Source organism: Nanorana parkeri, unplaced genomic scaffold (genome assembly GCF_000935625.1).
Source record: "Nanorana parkeri isolate BGI_ZX_2015 unplaced genomic scaffold, ASM93562v1 scaffold934, whole genome shotgun sequence".
Taxonomy (NCBI): Eukaryota; Metazoa; Chordata; class Amphibia; order Anura; family Dicroglossidae; genus Nanorana; species Nanorana parkeri.
In genome coordinates this window covers 291,238-312,300 of record NW_017307202.1, presented here as the reverse complement: position 1 = coordinate 312,300, position 21,063 = coordinate 291,238, and positions in this window count along the sequence as shown.

The window sequence follows — 21,063 nt, the reverse complement described above, 5'->3', positions numbered from 1 at the left end:
GGGGGGGGGGGGGGGGGGGGGTAATTCAATTTTAGTTTCCTGTTTTCTTTTTTTTTTTCTACTTATAATTTGGTTTAAAGAGTAATTCCATTTTTGTTGAGAAAAGATCAATCCCCTCTGGGTGATGTACTCTTCAATCTTTCAAACTTTGTTGCTGATTCCTACCTGTTTCTAAAAAATAGTATTTTGTTGCTGCATTTCCTTTATAAAGTCCTGTATGGGAGGGTCTGGGTTCATTATAATCAGCTGGTAGGCTTTCAATGTTCTAATGAGGAAATTTGCAGAGTCTACATCCCTTTAGTATAAATTAACCCTTAGGGAGTATCTCATCATTGTCACCAAAAATGAAATTCCTTTTGCAAGGTATGCCTACAGTTTTACCTTAGTGCAGACATCTGTCAAAATCAGTCAGCCAATCACAGAAGCAGAAAATGACATTTCTGGAGCCATTCTGTACACTAACTGCTCACAGAACGCCATATTGCATTGAATTTTTTGAGTTTTATAAAATTAAAATTTCTGCAGTTCTTCTTCAGTTCTAATTGGACTGCAATTCAAAAGGGAGGGTGTATCAATTATATATGTGTTCTTTTACGATTTTTTTTCACATTTTTTTTTTTAAAGAGGAGTTTCCCATTAAAAAAAAGGGGAAGTTGGGGGATTAGTGTTTAGTCAAAGTGTTAAATGTGCGTACTCACTACAATATTTTGTGGACTTTTTTCAGTAAAATAAATACATATATTTTTTTCAGTTAAAAGCTATCTGGTACACTTGGTTATTGTAACAGCGTGGGACCTCTGCCAAAAACTATTTGAATCTATGCGTGTCTCCCAAAGGCCGTCAACACTGTTCTTCATCCTAGTCAATCTGGCTTTTCCCCAGGGCTCTCGGATATGTGTTTACAATGCCTATATCACCTCAAAATCTATAGGGCTATACATTTCCTAGTGAATAGAACAATCTCCATTAATGCGAAGCGATGATGTACCCCCACTGGATTTCTGGAACTTGATCCAATTGTCTTATTTGTTTTGCTCCCTACCCTTACTCTCTCTGACAGATGTCATGGTCTACGGACCGGAGCACTAGAGAAGATAGGCTTCGGGATTATGGAGTGGATTGAAAGCACGGACTGGGGTCAAATTAGGGAAGTAGGTCACAGAGAAACAAGAAACTAAGGGTCTGTGCATTATCGTGGCGTACTGGAGGCACAGAGTCTAAGAAAAGCTGGGCCTTCTACAGAGCCTCGAATGTTGAGGATTATCTTGCGGTCGGGCACCTTCCAGGTTGTGGCCCTGTAGCGCACCCACACAGACTAAAAAGGCTAGTGGAAGCACCGGGGAACTGCTTACAGAAACAGGTAGGGTAGAAACCGGAAACCAATGGGAGGAAGATAGGAACACTGGCACACAAGAAGAGAGGGAGACACACAAGTAAAGTTGCAAAATGCACAGCACAGGATACACTGAAGAGGAAAGCAGAGCAAAGATTTGGGAGACAGTGTAACACGGGAGAGGTGTGGAGCATAAAGGTACACTTAGGAGCACAAAGGTACAAAGTAGAAAAACACGCAAGAGACATGTGTTGCACATGAGTAAACGAAGATACAGAATCCTCAGAAGATTAAACACAAAGAGCAGATCCAAGAGGCAAATGCACACAGGGAGTAAATAAACAAAACAGCTAGAAGGAAAGAGTAGAACACAGAAATGAAGGGGTAAATGCATAGCACAAGGTGGAAGATAAAGGGAGCAAACAGGGAAACAGTACACAGGAGAAAGTAGGGCAGAAGTACAGAGAATGCAAGTAGATAGGAGAATGCAGTACACAATGGCTGGAGTGGGAAAACACTGAAGTAGTAAAGCAGAGAAAGCAGTATAGAGAGGCTCACCGTACACTGGTGAAAGCAATGCAAAGTGTTCAACAAATTCAAAGGTACACACTGGAATTAGGATATAACAGGAACACAGAGAAAGAAGCAGGGGATTAAGCCAAACAGGGAAACCAGATGGGTACAGGGAAACCACAGGTGCATGGATCCAAGATAAGTGCAGGGAATGAAGATAACAGCGATCACAAGAGAAACAAGGGTGCCGGCACAAGGAATGAGACCTGTTGCTTGAACCCAGAGCAACAAGTGAGGTAAAGCTAAATAGGAGAGGAGGAGTGCAGATTGGCTGCAGCCTTGTGAAACACCATAGGCTGACAGCCAAGCACCAGGGATCAAATGCAAAATCCGGCACAGATTCCCGGATACTGTGGCAACAGACTTTAAAAAGGTGTGTGATCATGTGTATTCCGTCTAAAAATGCACTCTCTGTGATGTACTCCCTCTTGACCTCGTCCTCGGCTGATTTTTTTCCGACTTATATTAGGAAATGGGAGCATGATTTGGGCATCTATTTCATGCAGGACCAGATTGACAGGCTGTTTTACTTCACACAAGTCCTCATTCAGCATGCAATACCAGGGATCCAGCTTTAAACTTTTGACCTAATAGTACAAGACCCCTGAAATTATGTATTCCATCATGTCGAATGGCCAGCGGTGAGGAGGAGAGAAGCCGGCCTGAGGATGAGCTGTGTCGGCCTCCTGGTGCCCTTGTTGACATGGCGCCCTGTGCGGCCACACAGCTCGCACACCCCAAAGGCCGGCCCAGATTCCATGTTCCCCTGTGTGAAAAAAAAGAGGGTACCCCGATGCAAATAGGTCCCCTGCCCGCAGACCCCCACAACCAACGGGCTTGTGGGGAAGAGGCCCTTGTCCCCATTGACATGGACCCCACTCACTTTTTTATTTTTAACTCGGGTTTCTAATAACTTTCCTACCAGACTTAAAGGGTCTGGTATGCATCGGGAGGGGGACCACACGTTGTTTTTTTTACAGTTGCTGCTTCGGCAGACCATTATCCCCATTCCGGCTGTGACTTCGGCTCAGCCGAGCCAAAGCATATGCGCTTGGCTCGGCTGAGCTGTTCGCTGCCTTTGGCTATTGTGAATAGCCCATACAGCAGCCTTTCATTTCGGCTGAACCACAGGGTCCAGCGGCCAAAGTGAGCTGAAGGATTAGCCAAAGCTGCGGCTATATCCTTCAACTCTTTAATGACTAACCCTCAAAGTCTTTAAAGACTGTGCACATACTCACTACAATATTTCGGGGGCTTTTTCAACATAATCAATGCACTCTCATGTTGGCTGGAGTGGCTGGAGTGGGTCCTGTTAAATGGTGTATTTCTTATGTTGCCCTCGAAGTTGCATAAAAAGTCACATAAAAAAGAGGATCCTCTCCTTGCTGAACGGTAATTTTTCAAATTCTTGCATTGGTGCATGTCTGCCATGGCAGTGCCCTGCTCCCCATGCCCTTCATTTGACAAACTCTTGCCTATTATCCTTGAAAATGGCCAGAATTGATTTTCAGAATTTGCCACCTACCCTTTCAAAGTTTTAATGCTGTTGGTGTATGCACAGCAAATATTTTCCGTCACTTTTGTGGTCATCAGGGCAGGAAGTGAAGGAAATCTCGCCAAAGGAAACAAAGACAGTAATAAAAACCACGTGCAAAAGAGCTGCATCAAAAGCTCTCAAAGTTTTTATTGCCATTGGGGAGATCAGCTCACTTCCTGTGTAGTCATAGAAGGGAAACTATAGTGGGTAAGGATCAATCCCTTATCCACTCTGTATAAAGCCAAAAAAAAACAACCCTTCAGACAGTTTCAGAATAAAGGGATTTTCTAGCAATTATCAAATGGCTAGCTAAGAATTCAGTTATCAGATTCACAGTCATAGTATATAGGAGGTATTGCAATGTTTATCATTAACAGTGTTATTGTGTTGAACTAATTTGATGACACCATTATCTGCATAATTGATTAAACTACTTATTTTAAATATAGTGCCTTTTTCAATATCTGTAATTACATTCCTTAAATGTGTTAGGAAATGTTTTGAAACAACTCATTCTAATTAGAATATTATTACTGATCATTTGAATAATTTATTTATAGATAACAATATTTTCCTCATCCATTAGTGATCTAATCCGTCATGCTTGTGAGAATATGATACTCTGCACACACAGCTATGTATCCCCTGTTCATTCAAAGACTTTGGCTGAAAGGCATGAAAGACTCAATTCCACCCAACCCCCTCTAGGAGAACCAGTCTGTTAGGGCTCTGTACAACACTGTACACTGAGTGGCCAGATTATTATGACCACCATAGCTATAATTAGCTATAATTTTGCGCTGAAGTTGCTAGAGGGCCAGACCATTATAAATAGGGAAGCAGGTTGTTTACCACGACAGTAGAAGTAATTTTTTTCTGAAGATATGGGTAAACAACACCATGTAACAGCCTTTGAATGCGGGATGATTGTTGGCGCTAGGAGCCATGGCGCGAGTATCAGCAAAACAGCAGAATTAGTTAAATGTTCAAGAGCAGCTGTTGTTAAAGTGTTTAAAGACTGGACTGTCAGCTGAAAAATCTGGGTCTGAACTTGCAAATTGTGGCCGTCAGCGACTAGTCAATGTTAGGGCAGAACGAAGAGTGGCAAGACTGGTACAAGACAACAGAAGGGCAACAGTGCAGTGTCAGATTCCTTGCATCACCTTTCAACATCTCGTGGAGTCACGAGGCAGCCCAACGAAGTCATCTCGTGGAGTCATCTTGTGGCCCAACAAAGTACTGATGGGGTGGTCATAATAATCTGGCCACTTAGTGTATATCACTACTATTAACACCCATTGCATTGCTTATGTTTGTCCTTATTTAACAAACATCAATTTGCTTTAGTGTTGTATTGCTTGGACAATCCTTCCCTTCCCTATGGGTAGAAATGATCACTTCTACCAGAAAAGGTAATCAATTCATATACAGTAAATGGTACACACAGGAGTAACACATTTGCTTAAGTTCCAAGGCCCATTTCCCACCAGCACAACTGTGTTCAGATGTTCTCCTCTTGTCCACTATCCAAAAAAATCAACTGCATTGATTGCCTTGCGTTCAACATGTCTGTATTGTGTGCACATATTAGTGTAAATGTGGTAGGAATCTTATACTGGAATCTCAATCATTGCCAACCAGTTTATGCTGATGCAATGGGGGTTATTCACAAAAGGGTGATGAGTTTGGAGAAGACAGGAGAAGTGAAGAATCTGGGACAACATAGCTCAACTGGAAAGTGAGCTAAATTGGAGATGTTTTCCAAATCAGCTATGCTATCCTAGATTGTTCACTTCTCCTGCCTTCTCCAAACTCTTCACCCTTTTGTGAATAATCCCCAATGTATCTGCTTCCAATCACTATTTTGCCATTAGTGACTGAAAGAAAATATATTGATGGAATTTATCAAAACTGGAGAAGGCAGAATCTATCTTCAGTTTCTTCAGTTCTCCAGAAGCTGATTCATTGCCATGGGCAACTGCTCCAAATTCTGTTTGCTTCAGTTTTTATAAATTTCCCTTATTGTATGAGTACAGTATACTTTTTCTTGCTTGAACTAAAGAAGTTTCCACTTAGATCTTAGCCCTTCTTGCATTCTCAAAATATAAACAATTAATTAAATTATCAAGCAGTCATAGCAAATGTGTGCTATTTTTAAAAACAATAATAATAATCAAAACTGGGAAAAGGTGTTTTTGTTTACGTTTGTTTCCTTTTTTATATGTTATTTATACTAAGTGAGGCATTAGGTGCACATATGTGATATAAATATATACCCCTATCTGTCCTCTAAAAAAATAATATATAATATGTGTGGGTCCACTTAGTAAGAAAGTATATTACTGCCGTGGAAGAATCACACAGCAAAAATGTAAAAAGTGCATCAGTTATTAACGAACAGAAACTGAAAACATGCTCAGTCATGAAGGAGTTAAAGTGGTAGTAAACCACCAACCTAAACATGCCAATAGTGTTTAGGTTGGGCATTTCCAATAATGTGCTCGTATGCACAGCATTTTAGCACATTATGGGTGACTTACCTTACGGGCGATCCCCTCCAACTCTGAGGTGTCAGCGCTCTTTCCCTCTGCCAGTACTGCCATCTCTACCCAGTCTTCTTCCAGGTTTAGCATTTTTGGCCTCTTCATTTGCCAGATTGGGATGATGTAACACCCACACACGTGTAGAGGATGTAACAGCCACACACAGGACCATGCCGAGCTTGTGTAGTGCACACAAACACTGACAGGCAGGAAGGGAGCATTTATGACAAAATAACCCCTACCTGTCAGATTTTTTAAAATCAATGCTTTACATGTAATAATTAGTAGTATAATAGCAGGCATATTGTAAAGTTTGTTCTTAAATAGGATGTTTGTTTGTTTTTTTTAAATATTCTTTATTTTCCAGTTTTGCATTAACAAACAACATAATTAAACAAAATAGAAAGGCACATAGGGAAACATGGATAGGGGTTGGCGGGGTGACAAAAACATGGGGACACAATCATTTCCCGGATACATGGCAGCTTTGTACCGTTCGGTCTTGCGAGCTGGCCACAGTGAGAAAAGTGCATATGAACAAGATTCTGTGATCAGGAATAACTAGGCATTAAGTTCCGGAGTGGAAATGAGGGGGGAGGGGAGGACAAGGGGGGTAGGAAGGGAGGGTGTGGAGAGGGAAAGTTAGGAAGAAGGGGAAGGGTATACCCCTGGTCTGCGGCCATCCGCGAGCGGAGCCCTCACTATTCCGGAGCTTTTCAACGGTCAAAAAGATCCGGCATGTACGCCTCACTCTCTTGTAAGTATGGGAAGTGGGGAGCTAAAATGCAGGATGATCATAGAAAACATTCTGCCAGTGAAGACCTCAAATCCCCATGTCATCATGGTGGATGGTGATGCATCCACGTGGCCCATGTGGAGTAGTGTTTATCATATCTACCATTATTCGTGGCCAGCCATTCCTCAGAAGCCTGGATGCCCGACACCTGCTCGCTCCACTCCTCCATCGTAGGGACCGCTGTCTTCTTCCAGTAGCGGGGAATCAGTCGCTTGGCCGCGTTTAGGAGATGGGGGAGAAGACTGGTCTTGTATCTAGTCACTGATCTAGGTACTGAGTGAAGGAGGAAGGGGGCTGGTGTGAGAGGTAAGTCTGTGTCCGTGAGTACCTTAATTTCAGCCTGGATTTGTTGCCAAAAGGGTTGGATTGCAGGGCAGTCCCACCAAATATGAAGATGCGTGCCCAACATCCCACAGTTGCGCCAGCATAGCGGTGACACGGAGGGGTAGATACGGTGCAGGCTGTGGGGGACCCTGTACCACCGGGTGAGGAGCTTATAGTTTGTCTCCTGGACCTTAGAGTCTATGGAGGAAGAGTGAGTATATTTAAGAATATTGGCCAATTCCGCTTCCGAGAACCGTGTCCCCATGTCGCCCTCCCATTCTGCCAGGAAGTGCAGTGGACTCGAAGAGTCCTGTTGTAACAAGAGTTTATAGAGCAGGGAGAGGGACCTGGGGGGCGGCTCTGTTGCGGCACACAGTTCCTCAAATGGAGTGGCAGAGTTAAGGGGTCGCACTCCGGACCTTAGTGAGAAGTCGAACGGATACGACCCCCATTTCTGACGCATCTCCGCAAGGGGCATCAGCGCAGAGCCATTCAGGAATTTGGAGAGGTTCACACGTCCATCTCCCACCCAACGGCCAAGATACGTCAAGCTCTCACCCGGTGGAAACCAGGGGAACCCACCCACCGGGGCCAGGGGGGATATAGCGGGCGCCAGTTGTCTCTGTTTGTTCATGCGGTCCCAGAGCTGCAGTGTGTGGGAGGTGAGCGGGGAGGTAGTGGCGGCCAACCCCCTGAACTCTGGTAGCAACCATGGTGCATGAGCCAGGTTCGGGCCAGCCATACTCTTCTCCAATGCCACCCACAGCTTGTCCCTCACCCGGAAACTTGGGCCTGTCCAGCATCTCAGCCATCTCCGAGAACATAACGGGGCCCCCTGCTCTAGTCAGGTATTCGCGTATGCGGTTGCGGCGGTGGTCGTCCGTCAAGGTTGGGTCATTAGGGGGCAGGTCATAGAGGGTCCCATAATATGAACGGAAAGCGTCAGCTATTTTGGAGGTACTAACGACCTCCTCTCCCGACCTTGTGCGCAACTTGTGGACGTGTGACATTGTTCTGCGTTTCCGCAGCGCATTGGCCAAGAGTCTACCGCATTCGTAAAAGCGTAAGGAGACATATCGCAGTCGCTGCTGTAGTCGTTTATCAAGGAGGGAGGTTAGGTCAGTGCGTAGCTTGTCTAGCGCAGCCTTGTCGCTGGGGAGGCCTGAGCTTTTGTGGGACAGTTCTGCCACTTTTAATGCCTCCAAGAGGTCAGTCAATTCTTTCTGTCGAGCTCTCTTAAGACGGGCACCATGGGAGATGAGTACACCTCGGACGACAGCTTTGTGGCCTTCCCAGAGAGTGGCGTCTCCTACTTCTCCGTTACGGTTAAGTTCAAAATAGTCAGTGATCGCAGTTTCGACAGCACCGCCAATTGCGGCGTCGTCCAAAAGCGATTCGTTTAGACGCCACGAGCATTCCGGCCGGCGAAGGCCCGGCAAGGAAACAGATAAGGTTACGGCTGCGTGGTCGGAGAGCGTGATAGCACTGACTGTTGCGCTAAGGACGTTGTCCTGATGGCCCTCCAGGACAGCCATGTCAGAAATCTGACAGGCCTCAAGTATTGAGACAGGTCCTACTGGGGGAACAGGGTAGGACGCCATGGAGATCGAGGCTCCTATGAAAAAAGCAGGAGAGGTGGGGGCCCTCTGCAACAGGTAAGCTTAAGGTGAAAGTGAAAAAATAAAAAGTTGAGCAGCATAATACAAGAAAAAGAAAACGGGTGCGGACATAGTCAGCGAAGTAAAACATATCAACTGCTTCTGGTAGCTCAATGAAGAAGCGGTATGCCATCCGACTAAAGCCAGTCCGTAGGAGAAAGCCATAAGGAGAATGTTCAATGCTGTTCAATCTGGAGAAAAGGGTGAGTCGTCAGGCTGGCTTCTTCGGTGGCCGTCTGGGCGCTCCGGGGCTCTGGGCAAGGCTCTGGCATTACGGGAGGATCTGTGGCCCACTGTGTGCCACGGGGTGGGCCTGGGAGGTAGGCGGATGTCGTCGGTCGGCTGGTGCCTTGCGGGCAAATCCACCGGAGGTAGATCTAGATCCCTGGGGTCCCCCTCCAGAAGCAGTGAGGGGATCGGGGTGGGACAGGGCATACCTGAAGGCGAGTCGGCAGCATGTGAACCGCCGGGCGCCATCTTGGCTGTGGCCTGGTCGCATGTCCGCCGATCGCGGAGAAAGTTGTCCAGCGATCCCCTCAGCTGTTTTGGGGTCTTTGGGGTCTTCCCGGAAGCCTTCCGTCCCCCCATCAAGCTTCTTGGGCTGCCGGTAGGCTAAATCGGAGTCGGATGGGTGCGGATGCAGAGGGTCCGGACGGAGCTCGGCTTAGGTGCGACTCTCCGCCATCACGTCCAGGTCACGCCCCCAGGATGTTTATTTTTAAATATTTACTTTGAGTAAGGCTTACTTTAAAGAATAATGGGTTAGGTGATGTGACTACACATGTATAAGACTCTCATAGTTTCCTGTCTTCAGAACTGGCCTGTGCTGGTGTCTGCAGCTGTATCTTTGCTGAATCAGTTTGCTGTTTCTCACATGCGTGTTCATCTTCCCCTGCGCAAAGGATTTTGTCTTTGGAAATTTGTGCCAATGCTTTAGAAGTGCATCTGTGCTTTTCCTCTAATGCCATATCTGGGAAAGCTATTTAGATTGTCTTAGTGCAACTGGGAATTGCTTGAGCAAAGACCTCTCTGAGATCCTGTCTCAAGCTTCTGGTACCATGACTATTGTTCCAGTTTTTGATCAGTTAATTACCTCTGCATGTTTTTAGATGGTGTGGGCATATGCCTAGACACAGAAGGTCTGAACATTTCAGTAGAGGATGTTGAGCTAAGAGGTGATCAAGCTAGTTGCCTTAGATGTTCAGGTGATATGCAGCCATGGATAAATTGTTACTGTGGTTCAATGCTCAACTCTCAAATGCTTTATACAGTAAGTAGTGTTTTTTTTACCAGCTTAATGCACATGACAAAGTAAACTAACTAATTGCCAATGCTAGAATATTAGCATGTAAAAACAACTGATAGAGTATTACTAAAAGTCAGAGTTATTCTTTAAATGTCAAAGGTGATAAAACCTCAGGAAAATGTCCAGTATTCAGGTGGTCTCATGTGAGGCATTGCTGCGTTTTTTTCTAGATTTGGTATAGGTCTTCTAAAGAAAAAATGTGGCCAAAATAAATGTCTTAATTTGCCTGTAGTATGAATTTTGTCTGAAGGCTTCCAGATTTGATAAGTGTCAAATTTGGATTTCAATAGTGCTGACAACAGTGCTGTCAAACACTAAGGGGGTTATTCAGAAAGCTGCCGAAGGATCTAGCAGTAGCTTCGGCTGATCCTTTGGCTAACTTCGGCCCCAGGACACTGGTTCAGTAGAACCGAAGGGCTGCTGTACGGGCTATTCACTATAGCCCGTACAGCTCCCGAAGTTTACCGAGGGGCTCAGTCAAACCGAAGGCATATGCTTTGGCTCGACTGAGCCCAGGGGAAATTCAAAACTGGCCGACAGCCTGCTACTGACAGCTGGGCAAAGCCAGCCGTGGTCTCATGGCTGGCTCCGGCCACTTGCAGATCCAGATCAGTGTCCCCGGTTACCAGGTAACCAGGGACGCCGTTCTGACACTACACTGCGGCTCAGCCAGGTTCTGTGTGTAATGACAGATGGGCGCCCCTGGTTACCAGGTAACCAGGGTCACCCATCTGTCATTACACTGAGAAGCCGGCGGAGCCGCTGTGATATCACAGCGGCCTTGCCGGATTCTCAGTGTGTAATGACAGATGGGCGTGCCTGATTACCAGGGACGCCCATCTGTCATTACACTGAGAACCCGGCGATATCACAGCAGCCCCGCCGGGTTCTCAGTATGTAACGACCAGGTAACCAACGGACGCTGTTCTTCCATTAGGTTGAGAGCTTCGCAGAGTCGGCTTTCATATCCCCACCGCCTCCGACAAGCTCTCATTGTAGTGACAGCTGTTCCCGGCCAATAGAAAACAGTTGGGCGGAGCTAGCAGTCACTGCTAGCACCGCCCAATCGTTTTCTATTTTTTTTTAACAACTTTTTTTGACTGTTTTTCTATTCTGCTCGGTACCAAAAGATCCAGATTTTGCACTTTGGGGCGGCCGAACATGCTGAGCATGTTTGGCCGACCCAAAGCCGGCAGCAAAAAGCCGATGTATGGCTGATTTTATTCGGTATACGGCTGAAATCAACCGTACAAGCCTGAAGTGAATAGCCGAACAGCGTTCGGCTCACTTCACTTCGGGTCGGTTAATCACTCGACTGCCCACGGCAGCTTTGTGAATAACCCCCTAAGATCTGCCACATACAAGGTTATACCTTGCAGTCCAGCATGCTGCGTCTACTTTCCTTTGGGACACTTCCTGTGCAATATGAATGCCAAATGATAAGCAATCAAAGTACCACCTTCCTTGTGGTGTATTAAATGTTGTAAACATTACACTGTTTGGTCCAGCTCTGTCAACCACTATCCTGAGCTGAGATCAGGATCCATCACTTTAGTATTTTGCACCAGCAAGCTTGCTACATGTATCTTTCACTTCAGGTATTTGATAATACTCCCACTTACTAAATTCTCTGGGGTTCAGCCAAACATTCAGCTCACCAGTATGGAGTTTTTCGACTACTGCTTCTTATGTTTAAAAGGACGAGGTCCTTTTAAACATAAAATATGAGGTCAGCATATTTTTTAATTAAATCAATCAAATAATTTTAAATGTTTTCCTTCTTCAACAATGTTTACACTATCCCAGTTCATGCTAGGTGGCTGTGTAAAGGCAAACTATGTTTTCTGTTAAACAAAAAAAAAAAAACAACTACAGGCAATCAGCTAAATACACAATTAAAATATATATATGCATGAACTGGTGCACCTGTTATTTTTTTAAATAATCTATTCAGTGACTAGAACAGAATAGCCAAGACCCTGGCCTCCCTTTTCCTCACTGCAGTTAAGGCTACAAAGTTTAGTCAAGGACATTACCCTTCCTGTGATTGAATATTAAAGTAGGATTAGCACGCTCATAAGGTCATAATTCTTTCCCTCTCTCCACCTTTAGCAAAACCTCTTTATTAGATTGACAAGATAAAATATATATCCCTTTACATAGAATAGGCAGCAGTACCTTGAACATACAGATCATGTGGAAGGACTCAAAATAACAACCTCTTTGGAAAACTTCTTCCCTGTCCATCTTCTTAGATGGAAAGGTTCAAAAAGTTTCCAAACCTATCAATTACAGCTAAGTGTGATGTTAAAATGTTAGCTGTAAGGGTGATTTTACTGTAAATTGAATTGTATAACAAATAAAGAGTGAAGAGTAGACATGTAAGCTGGCAAAAAAAAAAATTTGTTTCGGTTTTTTCGTTATTCCGTTTTTCGGCATTTGGGACCAAAAGTCAATTCGTTTGGGGGTTTGGATTTGGACCAATTCATACCAGAACCTTTAAGTCTAGTGGGAGTTTTAGGGGAGACTCCAATCCCTTACCAGACCCTTGATCAGAGCAGCAGCCTGGCAAAGGAAAGGGTGGGATGAGTGTGCGCATACCAGGGCACATGTCCTCAAGATGGGGAGGGTTCTTTGCCAGGGCGGGACCCTGAATGTCAACAAAGGGGTGGGGTCCGCCCCTGGCAAAGCAACTTGTCCCCATATTGATGAGGACAAGGGCCTTTTCCCCACAACCCTGGCCCGATGGTTGTGGGGGTTTGTGGGCAGGGAGGCTTATAGGAATCTGGTTGGCCCCTTTCCCAAAGGGGGCACCAAGATTCCGCCCCCACCCCTGTGAATGAATAAGGGGTAGTTGCTACCCCTATTCATTCACCAAATACAGTAAAATTGTAAATAAACACACCACACCGTAAACAAATCCTTTATTTGAAAAATATACAACACAAGTTTTTGACAAGTCTTTTATTTTTAAAAAACAAACCAAAATACCCACCGACACAACCGATCCCAACAAACTCTCACCACAAAATTACAGCTCTACTCCTGAATATCAATACAGAGGCGGAGCGAGTTGTGACATGATGGGACTTGCCCTGCCCCTTTGTTGACATTTGGGAGCAGAGTGAATGTGGCCTGCATGCTCGGCCTCCTGCTCTGCTGGGTCTGGTGAGGTTTGTTATTTTCTGGTGTTGGGGTCCCCTCTAAAATTCCTACCAGACCCAAAGGGCCTGGTTTGAATTGGGGAGGGGACTCCACGCTGTTTTTTTTCAATTTTATTTTAACGTTTAACAACATAAATTACTGTGCAGCCAACCAGTACTCATACACATGTGTAGTGTACTGGGTCTGATTCCTTCTTTCCTTCTATCTGTTGACCATGAGCTGGGGAGGCTGATCAGCTGGGGCATTGATTGTATGTGTGACCATAGGTTGAAATTTAAACTCCAAATCAGGCTTTATGCTGGTATTTATTAATTTAATTTCAGCATCTGTAAAAATGTAAAATGATATACCTGGTAAATCATTGTGTCCTTTCCTTCTGAGGGCCGGTTCACACCACAAAAAGTGTGTCCCAGAGCGGTCAAGCACTGGATTGCACTCCGGCCGCCTCCCTGCGTTCATGACGGTGCATTGAAGTCGGTTGCACTGAAGCCACGCCTCACACCCGCAGTGCGATCGCCCGTACCCGAACGCATGGCACATTAGTGCCTGAGTTCCGGTCCAGTGCGTTCTGCAAAAATAGTGCTTGCCATGCATTGCCATGCGGTGTGGACCGGCCCTCAGCCCATACATGTAGCTGCCAGGGCCTGTTATTAGTTTTGACAATTGAGGTCCTCATCTGTGTAACAAAGTTGCTGTTAGCAGCTATTTCACTGCTGATTGTCAGAACCAGCTGAATTTTATCAGAACGTCTGTCAGAGCAACTAATTACAGGGTATCATTGTTATTACTACAAAACAGTTGCTGAAGAAATTATGAAAGTATTTTTAAAATTAAACCAAAATTTGTTTTAACCCTTCATTAACCCTTTTCTAAACATAATTAATTCCAATTACCTATGTTCTTTCCCTGCTCTATTTTGCATTTTCCCTAAAAATCACAAGAATGTATTGTTTATGTTTTTTCTAGTGGTTTCATTTTGTGTGTGCTTGTGTTAGTTTTCTGTAGTGCAAGAATTATAAAAATACACAGAATGTCAATTTCGCATGTAAATAATAGTGGCATGCTTTGTAAAAGAAAAATGATATAAATGCCAAAATACACAGAGTAAGCTACAGTGGAAAACTAGTACTTTGTATGTTCTAATAAAAAATACCAAAATTATTGCTGAATTAATAGGCACATAGCTGAAATGTGAAAACGGGTCTGGAGCTCCAGTAGTTAAACCTTCACAGACTTTGAGTAGCATGCTGTGGCGTGGCTTGAAGAAAACTCTGCACACATCAAATTCCAGTTAATTATCAATAAACTAAAACAATTTTTGCAATTCCGGTAAAAAGTTTTTCTCTCCCGGCCGGGATGTGTACTCACCGGCCCAAGCAGCTCCATCGGGTAACGAAGGGAAGGGGGAGGAGTCCAGTGACGTCACGGACATCGACGTCACCTGACTCCTCCCCCTTTCCTTCATTAGCCGACAGCCACATGGGGAAGGGGGGAGGAGTCCCGTGACGTCGATGTCTGTGACGTCACCGGATCTCCGACGGAAGAGCCGGAAGCCGGCGGAGAGGTGAGTACGGATCAAAAGAACTTTGATCGATCAAAATAATTTTGATCAATCAAAAAAATGTACGATTAATCGAGGGATTAATCGTTAATTTCCGCAGCCCTACTATATTGTATTAAATATATTTGGCAATGACTGGTTCATATCATGGTTTCAGTAGTAGATGCTCTTTGCAGAAGGAAAATGGTCTCTCCTTTTCCTAAAGGGAGTCCAAACACAAAAACATGATTGCTACTAAAGGCATGTATTTTATCCTCCTATTAAATATGGCAGGATGAAAAGATCTGAATTTTCATTACACCCTTGGTCCTGATAGTAGTTGACATCCCAGCTCACTCTACTTAGTTTCATAATGCATTTGCTATTCAACTGTCTTTGTTATGTGAAATAGTTAACAATATGCCCTCTTTGAATGTCCCCAATGAATAGCAAGTTGCTAGTGAAATCAGCATGCATATTTTAGCAGCTCTACATTAGCCATTTTTAAGTATAAACATGTATTTTCCTAAGAACCAGAGTAAACCACACTTGCTAATTGTTTAAAACTTACTTTGTTAGTTATAGGCATGTATAAATCTTGCAAATATTGCAAGCAATGAAAATATGCACTAATTAGGTTCAATTAAATGGTCCGCCATGATTATTTTCATTTATTGTCTTGTTTTCAGTGTGAATATTCATTCTTTATGTATAAAAGCTAATTGAGTCCTCAATGAAGCATCAAAACCTACATGTTATTTCTCCTGCATTAAATAGATTATTAGCCACATGTAAGGTTAATTTAGTGTTAAAGTACTTTTCATTAAATGACTATAAGGACGGAGCAGTAACCTTGAGACAAATACTATTTTAAACCTAACAATGGAAACATCTCTATAACTCGATGGTAGAAAATCTGCTTGTGGCAAAGCAGAACTGAATACAGAAATGAAAAGAACTATATCGTAATCAAGTGCTAGATACATTGACTTGTGATACTGAAGGCAATAAACTAGCTATGCCACATAAGTGCCTATCATTTATTAGACTCCAAGCAACCTAGGCAAGCCCAGCACCTAGGGCTTTAACCTATAATAGAATTTAGGGCAAGTGGGATAATTGATTTGTGTATAATTTGGCTGATTCAACAATACTAATGTACTGTGAAAAGCAGAACAAGTTCTGCCACCACTGATCACAAAGGCTAACTCAAATGCTGCAGTAAATTCTATTTATAAAAGTTGATTACACCCAAGTAAGCAAGTTTAAACCATTCACAATCTGCAGATTACTCTGCACAATCTTCCACACAATGGGTCCGTGCACACTATTGCACTGCATTAACGTGTGTTGTGCCACACGTTAACATGCATTGCATTAAGGCAGTCCACTCTTTTGAATGGGCTGCCTAATGCACCAAAGCACACCAAAAAAGGTGAAAGTAGCATTTTTGGCAGCGCACTGCAATGCACGTTAGTGCATGTAAAGAAAATTTACTTTGCTTAGTTAATGGGGTAAAGCTGTGCTGACTTCCACCATCCAATCAAACAAAAATCTTGTTGTTTTTTTCCTTGCACAAAATTGGGTATTCTTTGCAATGTAACTAGTTACTAAGATAGGTGAAACTTTGAGTTTCAACTTGTTGTTAAGTCAATTCCAATATGTTTTGGCAATAGATATACTTTAATGCATATTTTTAGGCTAGAGAAAGGAAAAGTAAGAATCTCTGTGAAGTTTTTGTGTGAGTCTCTCGTTGTTCTGGAGCCCACTGTCACCCAGTAATACTCCCAACAGAAACACAGGAATAAAAGCATTAGAGAAGTTATATTCCTTTCTCATTCTATTGGACAAAAGTTGTAATTATTCAAATGTGTCTCCATTGTAGTTACTGTCTGTATCATTGATCATAATCACTGAAGCAGCAAGTTAGAAGGAATCTCACTAATGGGGACACAGACAGCAATACAACTCTAACAGGGGTTTTAACCCTTCCCCATTCTATTTTAAAAAAAATTGTTAAAGTTTGAAATCAACCTATAATTGGAACCCTAATGCTTAATCTATAATATATCTAAATCTACATTTGGATAAAGTAGGTAATGGACCCTTGTCAGGTTTTTGTGTGTGTGTCCCATTTCCCTTCACTTCATGTCCCAGAGATACAACAGGAAGTCAGAGGACATTTTTACATTTTTGCATAGTGAGGGCATATCTCCTGTTACACAGTCAATTTCCTCTTTATTCCTGTTCCAATGACAAATATAACATTTTGGTTTTACTATCAATTCCTGCCCTAGAGACATGGGGTACTGGGAAAAAATGAGTGGTGAATCTTGCCAATGGGAACACAAACAGCAACACTTCAATTATTTCAAACTAAAAAAAAAAGAAAAAAGTTTTACTTTAGATATTCAATTTTGAGCCAAAACTTTAAAAAAAAAAAGATTTTACTTTAGATATACTCTCTATATAATATACTATATTTATGATATACTTTTCTCAACCCAACATTAATAGCAACTGTAAAGTGTTGTACTGTGTCCAGTTCCAAGATCTAACAGTCCTGAGGTTTTTCATGTGAACGGGGTGCTCTGCATGTCACAACTTTTGTTGATACAAAGATGACTCTCAATTTTTTCATTACTCATTGTAACAACTGCAGTTCATTAGGTATATCTAAATTGCAATGCAAGACATTCATTGACTGAATCATTTTAACAGTTTCTGTTGTAGCACTATGGTTTATTGCTTGATATGGTTCGACTAAAGCTGTAAGGTAGATTAATTAGTCTGCATAGTGTACAGCTATACTAATGCATTTTACATTTATGCTGATACTTTATATTTGTAAGTGCCCAACTTGGGTAAGATCAAGTTTAATTGTTCCACATAATGGTAGATAACAATTAAAAGCAATACACATAGCATCATAATGCCATGAAGTAATATTGTTATTTATCAAGTATGCAATCCATTTAGGATAAATGTCTCTTCATTCTGTATAGTCAAGTAGAAAAAAACAACATGTTTCTGTTGTACTATAAAATGTTAATAGCTAATATACAATGCTTTTATGACGGTGCCATTTTTCTAAGCTTCATCAACTTCTTAAAATGGTATCATAATCTTTGGAGTTGTTTAATGTAATATAAAAGGAGGCATAATGTGCTGAAACTGTATGTCTCTTTAACGTAAGAATGCATTATACACAATGCCCATAACAAAGAAGATACTATAATATGTATTATAACACACGGACAAGCTATTCTAAAACTGCAGTTTGTTCTGTTAACAAAGGAGAGGTAGGTTTTTTTGTTTTCATAATGAAGTCAGTTTCCTGTGTCATTATGACTGAAATAAAAATCATAATACCGAATAAACTACATACATTTTAGTTTTGATACATTGTTATTTTACAGCAGTATTTAAAAAAAAATAGACATTCAGAAAACACACAATACATATTCAACAATAGATATATTGTGAAAATAGTCATATACATTATTTGTATATTTACAGCTATATAGCTGTATCTTTGCTTTTTTAATTTTGAATACACTCTTGAGCAAAAAGGTACTATCTTATTTGGTTGTTCAACCCACACAGTTCCATTATCCTCAGTGATGCAGATTTAACTATAAATATAACTGTCTCTTTAAAAGGGATTGCATTAAATTTATGATAATATATTTTGCTACCAAAGTCCTTGATAGGATTTATGACACTTCTTACTGGACACATACAAAACATATAATTACTTGGAGAAAAGTAAAAAAAAAGTCAACTCATAAGTGACAATAGTATTATAACATCCTCAATTATTTGAAGAAAAAGAATGAGAAGCCTACCAAAAGATTACAATTAAAAAATAAATAAATATATCTGACCACATAAAAGTACATTTGCTTAGTGTATATAAAATATTTTTATATTTGATTTGATTAGAGTATATAAACTATTTTGATACATCCATGTGTAAATAACCTGCAGATACCACTGCTGTCAAAATTGCTTTCACCCTACAGCCAAATTATATAGACAATAATATGGTAAGTACTAAGCATAACTACAAAAAAAACATTAAGGTCAACCCACTAGTTGGTTTCTAGAAACTTTCTTTGGAAGTTCCCCGTTTTCACATTACATATTTTATTGACAACAATATTTGGAGTCTCAAAATCAAGACACCTTTAATTCTATCATATAATTATTCCAATACTAGATGTACTAGTTTAAATAATAAAGTTGAATGTAATCTTTATTTAAAAAAAAAATACGTCTATATAACATGGTGTACAAATTGAGAGTACATTCACTGTATATTATGATACATGGATATCAGAAATAGTTATACATTTTTATCAACAAAAGTTAAAAAAAATACATTATTTTCTAACTTATAGCTATTAGCTATTTTTAAAAAAAAGTTGTTTCCAAATAGAAAATTTCTGAGATAGTAGTTCTTGCCAGAATCCCTATATCAAAAAAATAAAACATTTTATAATCATTTAACTTACCGCAAAGCATTAAATCTGTTACCTCTCTTCAGTGTACGCTGCTCAAGATACAAATCCTGATTCCCAACACAGAATCGAATTTCTTTGCATGATGTATGTTCTAAATGGCTGCTCATTATTTTAAATAAAGCAGAAAAATAGAAAAAAAAGTTATAATTGATAACAAGAATATGTTCAACTTTCCAAAAGCCACAATTATAAAAAACAAGACAAATGTATCCATTTTTGTTCCATAAAAAATGAGAAAACCAAGCACAAAAGAAATAATAAAATATATCTGAACCAGAGGGTGCTATGCCTAACTGTGTTAGGGGCCACTATGAAAAGTTTTGGGTTATAAAAACCTTTTTTAAGTCAAAATAAAATGTATTCTATTTCTTTTTAAGTCAAAGATGAGATGAATATGAAACCGTAACCTGACTTCTTGATGCAAGGTCTCGCCACATGAGATCGTCTCCAATGCATTCCGTTTGGCTAGGAGATATGTCGCTCTTTTTTTCTCCATGCATTACAGAGAATGTTAAATCAGTTTGGTGTCCATATAAATGCCTTTGAACCGTGGCATTGCCTGCGGTACCCTGTCATCATCTTGAGGAACATCACTTTTAGATCTTCAGCAGGTACTAATTTAATTTCCTCTACATACAAAAGAAGAGCGTGATTTTCCAGATCAATATCTGATTATATATGTTTGATATGTTGGCAGATAAAGGGCCTTATTCTGGTCCAAAGACTTTTTTGAACCTCTGAGGTACACCATTTTCGCTCCCCTGGGATCTGATTGGAAGGAGGTCTCAAAGGTCTGCAACAAACCATCCTGCTGTTGCTTGTGTTCTTCTATAAAGACTTTCTAAAGATTGAGATTAGAAGAAAAGAAGATCAAGAACCAGGATGTCTTTTACCCATTTTAATCTTTCCTGGGGTCTGTCCTACCTAAAAATAATCGTTTGTAATACAGGTTTACAAAAAAGTGATATAATGGGACTAAAGAGGTGTAGAGGAAAGTGAAGCTTGATCCTATCTCATTTTCTTAATGATGAACCACCAACTTTTAAGCCTACCTTGACTATTTTTTTTCTTTTCTGCCCATGCACATAGTGAGATGGCTTCAAATATAGTGCCAGAGTTCAGAAGACCATTAAGCAGGCCTCACAGCTGAAACACAGGAGGCTTAGAACTCATTGTAAAATATAAGATTGCTGTGTGCTTGGATTAGTAAACAATACACAGTATGTGCTACAATGTTTCATTGTGAAGAGGATGAAAATATATTTCTGTATATCATAAAAAGCTTGGCTAAATGGAAGCATAATGCACTGCAGCCTGAACTGCTGTAACATAACAATGAAAGAGAAGGCAACCAGAATTAAAGCTCCACAGGCTGATAGCCTGTACTTAAAGCTGATATGAAGTAGCAAACTAAAGAAGTTAAGGAAAAGTAGATTAAAATTCTTTAAAGGAAAGCTCGCCCACAGTGACCATACAACACTATTGTTATATTATTTAAATGCTCAATGAGCTGTTTAAATCCTGTATACTCTCCCTCTCTGTCTCACTATACTCAAACCGAATCCAAAAGTTCCGTTATACCTGTATAAATCCAGCAGCTGCTTGCGTAATGGTTGTTTCCATTTAAAAAAAAAAAATTTTTTAAACATAATTTGAATATATACTTTCTTTGAATATTTTTTTTTGCAAATCTGAAAATACAGTATATCTACTCTAATTATGTTATTAAGAGCATCTTCAGAAGTTGGTAATCTGTTTCTTT